The sequence below is a fragment of the Pezoporus occidentalis genome, unplaced genomic scaffold (assembly GCF_034315485.1).
Source record: "Pezoporus occidentalis ecotype Australia unplaced genomic scaffold, CSIRO_AGI_Poc_V1 ctg115, whole genome shotgun sequence".
Classification (NCBI taxonomy): domain Eukaryota; kingdom Metazoa; phylum Chordata; class Aves; order Psittaciformes; family Psittacidae; genus Pezoporus; species Pezoporus occidentalis.
The window spans coordinates 1,089,827-1,099,269 of NW_026912940.1; the positions used below are offsets into that span (position 1 = coordinate 1,089,827).

Below are 9,443 nucleotides of genomic sequence, written 5' to 3' on the forward strand. Positions count from 1 at the left end.
AATAGTTTGGGTTGGAAGGGACCTTCAAAGGTCATCTAGTCCAACCCGCCTGCAATGAGCTGGGACATCTTCAACTAGATCAGGCTGTCTAGAACCACATTGTGCCTGGCCTTCAGTGTCTCCAGGGATGGCACATCCACCACCTCTCTGGGCAACCTTTGCCAGTATTTTACCATCTTCCTTGTAAAGAAATTTTTCCTCGTACTGAGTCTGAATCTCCCCTCCTTTAGTTTAAACCATTACTCCTCATCGCAACAGGTCCTGCTAAGAAGTCTCTCCCTATCTTCCTTATAGGTCCCTTTTAAGAACTGAAAGGCTGGAGTAAGGTCTCCCCAGTCTTCTCCAGGCTGAAGAACTCCAGCTGCATCTGCCATTCCTCAAAGCAGAGGTGCTCCATCCCTCTAGTAATTTTTGTGGCCCTCCTCTGGACCCTTTCCAACAGGTCTATATCTTAACTCACAACCAACAGGCAGTACTCTATTAGACTTACAATAGCTCAAGCCTAAGCATACACAGTACCAAAATGATGAGCTTGTGATGATACCACAGTATCTAAATTTGTGTTACCTTGCCCAAGAAGTCTGACACCCTTCCCCTAGCTAGGATGCCAGCGTAGGCAGAAATTAGTAGCCTGACAGTGAGCCTTATCCCTCTTTTCTCTCCCTAATTAGATGGGATTCTTCCCTTTCTTCAGCAAAATGCTAAAATGGATGTGACTGCTCTGAGAAAATGTAAAGGAGGAGTTTTGTTCAGACCAGAGATGGGGTAGAAGGAGGGATTCTGTCACAGGCGGCAGCAGCAGTCTCTCCGAGACAGGCTTTAGCTTTCCAGCAGCCAGATTAACATTTCCCATCCCATGCTGACATACTCTTCTCCCTATTTACCAACCCAGGAAACCATTAGGCCTTTGCCCAACAGGTTTAATAGTAGCGCAACTGGTTTAAAACCAGTCAAGTAACTCGTTCACTCACTGCCCCCCTTCTTTCCCTCCCCCTACTCCCGGAGGGACTGAGAGGAGAACCGAAAAGAATGCAAATCCCACGGGTTGAGATAAGAACCATTTAGTAACTAAGGTATAACACAAATCACTACTGCTACCACCAATAATGATAAGGGAAATAACAAGGGAAGAGAATACAACACCTCAGCACCAGCCTACCAATAACTCACCCCACCCCACCCAACCGAGCACCAACCGATACCTCTGATACCTCATCCAACCCCGCAGTCTCCCAGCCCTTCTGGCTAACTCCCAGTTACATCCTGGGCATGACATACTGTGGTATGGAATACCTCTTTGGTCAGTTTGGGTCAGGTGTCCTGTCTCTTATTTTCTCCTGGCTTCCCCTCCTCCCTGGCAGAGCATGAGGCTCACAAAGTCCTTGGCCAGACCAAACATTTGAGCAGTAACTAAAAGCATCGGTGCTATCAGCACCTTTCCCGGGCCAAAAGTCAAAACCACAGCACTGCACCAGCTACCAAGAAGGAGAAAAAATGACTGCTACTGCTGAACCCAGGACAGGTACAATAATACCAAAGAGGTGCGTCAGTATCACAAAAGATACAAAAGATGTTTAGCTAAACGTATTCAAATGTTTAGCAGTGCGTTAGGCAATGCCATTCTAAAAATTCGTAAGACATATTATAATACAAATTTAGGCACACAGAGATGCAAGTGGACCCCTTATGCCTGACGCTAAGTACCAGCTGAAACAAAAAGGTCTTTTACTTGTAACTCTATCAGAAATCCTGTATCTCCCCAAATTCCAGCACTGTCAACTTTCAGTGCCTTGTTCTAACCGCTTACCCCAGCTAGGACCTCTCCATTTGCATCCTCCAGAGCACGCGATGCACCACAGTACTCAGCTTGACAAGAGCAAAGAGAGAGTCACGACTGATACTGTAAATACGTTTGTTTCACATATGGCTGCAGCTCACACTTTGTGTGTGTCTGTTCTTAAATGACAGGTTTATCTGCTGCTTTAATGCTAGCTGGCTCATGCCTGCCTAACCATACTGCAAGCAACATGACTAACCCAAAAGCAGTATGGTTCCAGAAGATTCCGTAGTCCATGTGATTTACTTATCTTGTGGAAAAACATAGACTACATAAGACTTTTAAAAGTGTCCATAGCAAATGGGATGTTTGATGGGATGGGATGTAGCATTGCTAATCAGCCACTAATGGCTGAGGGTTTCCATTTGTTTTAGCACATACATCAAAACTGGGCTGCTATTGCTATGCAAATTGTTTTATTCAGATGTCTTTATAGCTGCTTTTGTTTCAAAGACCTGCAGAACTCACTAAGGAACTCATGCTTCAAAAATATACATACTGAAAATAAATTGGCATTTTCTGCAGGAGGTTTCAAGTATCTGTACAAAGGAAAGTTAAAAAAAGGAAAAAAAACCCACCCTTTTAAGTGGGGTATCAGAAGTGAGGCTTTTTAAGTTACTTGAAGATTTGAATGGAGGAGTTCATTCAGACACAGAGTGCTATTTCAAACACAAAAGTATCATTGGTTCCAATTATATACTTTCCCCAAAAGAGACCTTACTTTTGGCACAGAGACACATACATCCTGCTTTTCCAAAGAAGCTCCTTTATGAACACACTGAGCTGCACCAAAGCCCTGCTTTGGCCCTCAAAGCTGAAGACTCAGGCCACTGCTGTGATACAACACATGCCCCAAGGATGCAAGGACAGGCTTTGCACTAGGATGCTCCATGTACCCAAAACTGGGAGATGAACAGGGCAGGCAAAGACATAACACCCAGACATGGCATATATTGGGTTTGTATGACAAAGGATTGGTCTTCACTAACACTGGCCACATGAGTTTACTTCTGGCCAACTACAGAGTTGGTATCACACCTGCCCATGCCCACCCCGTCCTTTGGGTTGCTTTTTTCAGATCAAGATGACTTGCACTTGCAGTCATTTACAGTGGGATTTCTTTCAAGCACAGGAATAGCACAGAGGAGGTGTTTGCACTCAAATTCTTCAGTTACTTTCATTTGACTGTAGCAAGAGAATGTACTTTTAATCTCTGCAGAAATTCAAGTATGCTGCTTTAACATACTTCCTCTTCTAAAAAAAAAAATAACCTAACAAAGAACCTAAACCCAAAACATTTACACCCACTGTATCCACAAATGAACAGAGAGTTCTAAATGGAAGAAATGCACAAAACTCGGGAGAACTGGTGCGGAAGCCCAGCCAATACCAACCGAAGATCTCAGGTTCTCATGTTCTGAGTCACATCCTCCAGTTTCCATACGCAGGATGGGAACTCCAGGCTCCTACTCACCTAAATGACATACCTGGTGTTAGCAGATTAACTGCTTTTCTGCCAACATGCTTTAGCAGATCAAATAGTGGAGTATTTCCACAGATTCAGTTTGGAAAAAAATTCCCTGTCCTTAAGGAGATAATATTCCGCTTTAGTGTTAAGTACAAACATAAACCACAAAATAAGGTGAAGTTGAGGATACAGAAAGTAATTCTTGGGCATATTCTACAGAAGTATAATTGGACAACCAAGTAGGAATCTGCTGTCTTCACCACTTCTATCTTTTCTCCCTTGTCTTCCCAGAAACATGTAATTTTATCAGCATAGACAGACATCCAATGAGACTAGACATTTGAAGTGCCTTGCTAGCTGAATCTCAGCTGCTTGCATAGAGCCATTAGCTAGTTGCCAACTCCAGGGCTACAAATCTGCTAGACAATGAAAAGGAGACCTTGGAATCAAAGCCAAGCAGTGGACTTGAGTTTTCAAAATAATGCTGTACTTCAGCAGCTCTCATCAGTCACATGAAGGAAGTCAAAGCCCTGTGAATAAAGCAGTGTTCTGCCTTGCTGAAAGAAGAGAGATTTTATACTTGTACTTACAGACTTTCAAAGTGCAATACTGTTCAAAAACTTCCACGCATCTGCCCTTTCATACCCATAATCCATATAAGTGTGGCAGAGCATCTGCAATAAGAAATCAAGGCTTGCAGAAGTACATCTTTAAGAAATTAGTATTGTTTCAAACATGATTTTAGAAAGCTCAAGGAGTAAAAAGGTCAATATCATAATGAAAACCCACTGAATACTAGGAAGACCTTGCAACATTTAGAAGCCCAACTACAAAAATCCCTTTAATTCTGGATTTCATAGAATTACATTGCATATGACTGAACCATCTTATGAATTATTAAGCATCAGAATATTATCAATACAATTAAAAAAAAACTCATTCTAGCTTCTCTCACTATGAGACTCAAAACAAATTTAGATTTGTAACTCTAGTGCCCCTAATCCTGTTCTTAAGCCATTATCTAAACTATAGATCAAGTCATTCAAACCACCCATCAGAAAATATTTCATAAACCACTTGTAAATCTACACACATTGCTGTGTAATCAATGAGTAAGTGTAACTCTCTGATGCTATTCAGAATTCTCACCTAATTTTATCCTGTAGAAAAACATACTGTTCTTCTCGCATGACAGGCTTACAGACACCAAAAGATCTGCAAGTAAAACTCTCCCAAATCTTAAACTATATGCCTAATTCTACAGGGAGCAGTTGACGAGACTCTTGAGCAAAGCAGAACATGTCTAAAGCTCTTTCTTCACCCATACTTTATTTCCAAACCAAGAATACCATGGCAGATATCCTTTCCCAGTCTCAAGGGGATGATTAGTTTCTTTAGGCAGCTCAACTTTAAAGACGACATATCCCCCCCCCCCCCCCGTTAGAGGGTTCCATTAGAACAATTTCTGAACTGTTAGAGCACATGTTCAGACAAGCAAAAGAAAATTCCACTCACAGATGAAAAAAATAACTCCATAATTTGGAAGCTATTTCTTTCTTACAAAACAATTAGCTCAATAGTCCTTCAAATGTATGAGTAAAATTACCAGAACTGTGAAGCACTCAAACTCTCTTAGGTAGATAAGCTCAAATATCTCAAATAAGCTCATGCAATGCAGCCTCTAGTAGCTGGTTTTGAGATCTTCAACACATGCATTAGAAAAAATAAGCTTCAATGTCATATTAAAAAAGTGTAAATTACACATTTCTGTACATCAGCTTAAAGGCACTCATTTGTACATATAAATAGCAGCAAGACTAGCAGTCAAATATTCAATCTTTCCCACGTTCCTTGAACACAAAGCCAATGACTTCTTTCACTACGTATTTTAATACCTCAATTACCAGTGCAGTCTTTATTTTCATTCAAAGCAGATTATTTTACAGCAAGCTGTCTGCTATAACACAGAACTTGTGAGCATGCGAAATTAAGACCATGCATCTTGACTGACCAAAGGCAATGCACAATATTGCAAGAAACGAAGTCATTAATATATGATGGCACGGCTTTATGGCTTTTTTCATAATAATTACGTTAACATAGTCAGAACAGTCTACACAGAATGATGATTGCAGGATGAGGCCATCATGCAGGTATCTTAGAGCTGTTCAGTTTAGAAGGTGTGGACACCTCTGGAAGCAAAATCAGAACTATGAAAAGTCACTACTGAATGTCTATGGTAAACACAATGTTAACTATTCAAGTCAGTGCACAGAAACACAAAAGCTGGGCTGAAGAACTGCTGCCATCGACTCCACAAGAAAGCAGATTAGGATCACAGCTTGCAATACCAGTGTGGTTTTTGACTGCAACAGAAACTAAATTTAGACCCAGTTATATAAAAAAAAAAATACTAATAGCCTTAACACTTTTAATCAGTATAAGAGGTTTAAAGATGCACAAATGATTTAGTCTGTCGACTAGTTTTATACTGCTTTTGCAGTATTGTGCATTAGTAAAATCAGGGAGATTATGAAAGAAATGCTGAAGCATAATAAAATTACATAAAACATGAAAAGCAGAGTGACTTCAAACTTGGATACTAATAGAAATTTTGGCAGAATACATCCAGAAGGTAGTTCCTCTATAGACTCCTGCTGCATGGGGGCTAACCTACCCAGGAAACGCAGCACAAATACCTGGTAGATTCAGAAAACAGACTGGACTCTCCATAAATGCAGTGTTAACTCATCTGATCCTACAAAGGGAAAAAAACTAAAACACTTACTATCTTCATACTCTTGCAAATCACTGACCCATGGCTAGCGCAACAGTGCAATCTGGCAGGCTTTCAAATGCCAAGTCCGGCATGGTGATGGGCAATATGCTCTGCCAGCTGTGCAACTCCTTCAGGAACTGCAAAATGGCAAAAAATAATTCCCTGATGATTTTCAAGGATAGTTCATCATTATGGCCTGCAGAGCACCTGTCACTAATTTATGAAGTATTGATCACACCGTGCTCAGGGGGTTTTATCCATAGTGGCTAAACAAGTTCCCAGAAAACAACAGAAGACACAACAATATTGTCCTAATATATGTAATTACTTGGATAAGCTACAACTGTTGCCCCAGGCATGTGGTAAAATTGCACACTAGGTGGCAATATTATCATACACCTATCACTCTTTGCTGTTTACACCATGAAAACATGCTTAGGTTCACATTTTGAAGCATAAGCAACAGGCCAGTTGGCGGGGGGGAAGTTACGTTTAGCTAACTTGAACTTCACTGCACAATGGCATCACAAAGTACCCCTCAAAAGCAAGTTTCTGTCACCATGCACTAGCTAACACAGAAATGAAACAGCTGACAGTCCTACTGAATTTTAGTGATGACCAAGTTCTATTTTTTTATTGTCAAAGATCTTTCAAAATCCTCAAAACCCCATACAATTCTATGCAATTTAAGTGTTGCTACTGATAAAGACCTATTACCTATCCACTTCAGAACTATTTCTAAGAAATGCTAGTAGTAACAGCTAAACTGCGGGTACCATAAAACTTACCCAGATAGATCTAAAAGATGGAAAAAAACACCAACCAAACCAAACCAAACCAAAAAACCCAGTTAACTTTGCAGCAATTACTGTAAAATATAAGCTCAGGCAAGTATTACCACTGATACCTGGCTAATCGCTGATGAAGCCAGTTGTTCTTTTTCTACAAAAATATAAAAATCGGGGGAGAAAGCAGTAGTTTCTCCAGATTAGAATAACTGCAATGGTTTTACATAAAACTGCAACCTTAAACAAACCCCAGTACAATGTTAGCTTTCAACTTCTAAGCTATTAATCTTTTTTTCTTTGCAGGAACTAATTCTCAGTGATCTAAGCTGGCTCACTCTAGATTAGAGTTCTTGTTCCAATTTCCATAGCTGTAAAGCAGTCTAGAAAATGACTGTGCTTTGTGTCACAACATTATGGTTTACAACTGGCGAGACAACTAAACCAGGCTCCTTGCAGACAAGGCAACAGAGTTAAACGACAACTCTAAGAAGGCACTGATGAAGCCACCATCTTGAGAAACTGATCACTCCCAAGTACTGCTGCTTAAGAGTTCTGTTGCTAAGAGTTTGTTCTTCATAATTGACACCTAAATATTCCTATAAACTGATTAGGCATAAACGAAGTAAAACAATCTGGTTTTATCTAAGAAAATCCTGTAACACACTGGAGATAGAACAGTTACTTAGCTGCAGAATTTCTGACATTGTTACTTGTTATTAATTGTACTTTATTTTCTACACCTTAAATACTAGCAAGGGCACCACAGTTACTACCACATGACGAAGTCTTTCCATGGGATTTCCAAACTTTTCCAAAGTCAATTTTGCAAAAACTGGTATCAACCTTGGGCTGAGATGTACAGAAGGTTTGTGGTTTGCATTTTTTTCTTTTTAACCAAAATCACCATCATTGTGAATTTCTTTAGAACCATTCATCAAAAATACTTTCTAAAGAAGTTTTTAGCACTTCAGAAAAACTACACTGAAAATAAAAAAATATTTACACAACTGAAACTGTGTACTTCCTCATTATCAAAATTTGAGATTACCAGATTAGAAACTATACTTTTTGGCAGATGCTTAACTCATTATCATTCAGCTGTTGAACCACAGATCCAGCTTGCACCAACTAAGAGGCTTACACAACAACAGGCAGGTTATTACCGCTTAAAACTCAGTATACCAAACTTGCTTCTTCATGCCGTTTTGAGTTTCTATGGATACTTCGTTACCTGAAAAACTGCCCCATGGGTTACTGAATTTCTACTAAAAAAAAAAAAAAGTTTTTTATTTACTTCCTATCACAGTGGTAATATATATCAAGAAGAGTAAAACGTAAGGTGCACTGCATGGAACAATTTAGTTCTCCCATATTTTAATTATCTCCCATATTTATTCAACCTCCACACTCCCACTACACATAAGAAAACATACTTGCCAGCTAATAGATTTTTAATTACTACTTCTGTGTTCCTCTTCTACCATGGTGAGCAAGCATTAGGGAGCTGAAAGGAGTGATCAATTCACTTACCAGTGAACTGCAACCACTCCTTAGAATTTCTCTGTCAGAAACAGTAAGATACCTTTTAGGACAAGAAATTAAGAATTTTACTAGTGTAAATAATTTAGAAATCCTAAAACAATGTGCTCTTTCATCCCTGATTAATACTGGTCAAGCAGTTAATAGTTCACTAATAGTTCATAATATACACTGCTTATCATGCAGTGAGGATACAGTTTCAGACCATTTAAAATATTCAGTGAAATATTTGCCTTGCTGGCAAACTTCCTGGAAGATGATTTTCTGTAAAAGATTGTGTTATTGTAATGGAAGCTTTCAACTCCATGGGAAGAAAAAAAAAGTACTTTTTTTTTTTTATGATGGCTACTGCTCACATAAACTTTGGCTATCTGCTCTATTCTGTACTTGCAGGAAACAAGCCATGCTATGGACTCTCATTTACAAAATAAATCCTAGTGATGTAAATTGTGATCTTTGTGTCATACCCATATCAGGGTATCACAGAAGACTTAAGACTATTTAAAGCATTTTTAAAAATAAATTTCACCAGGCAGTTTTAAAGACTACTAGATCTAGACTCATTAACATTAACCCATTTTGAACTACCATCAGTTCCTTACATAGTTTTCAGATCAAGGCCTAAAATTGTTTACTAGATACTGCATTCAAATCTGATGAAGTATCTTCCCCAGCACCCTTTTTAAAACTATGAAAATATCTATAAAAGCTATCAAACAGAATATTGTACCATGTTCAGATCCTGACAGTAAGATTTCTTTTGCTAAAGTCTCAAAAATTTTAGTGGTTTAAGTGTTTTCCCCAGGTAACACACTGCCTTCTCCTAACCAAAACATTAATACATGTCATATGCCTTATCAATGAAATATGTACTATTTAAGTGTTTTAGGGTACAAGCATCTATAACAATTACTTGGGGGGTGGGGGGTGTGAGTGTTTGTGTTGGTAGGGTATCTTTTTGCTTGTTTATTCCAGATTAATAGTGGTTTACTGCAGTTAAAAGCCAGTACACACACAGGAGAACTCCTACAT

General features: G+C 39.2%; 1 long non-coding RNA gene across 1 annotated transcript; it reads right to left on the reverse strand.

Annotated features, from left to right (window-relative positions):
* Window positions 1-903: 903 nt before the first annotated feature.
* LOC134173608 (uncharacterized) lies at window positions 904-4,929 on the reverse strand. Its single transcript, XR_009968315.1, has 2 exons — window positions 1,514-4,929; window positions 904-935 (listed from the first exon to the last, which is right to left on the reverse strand). It is a non-coding gene; the product is annotated as an uncharacterized LOC134173608 (long non-coding RNA).
* Window positions 4,930-9,443: the final 4,514 nt, after the last annotated feature.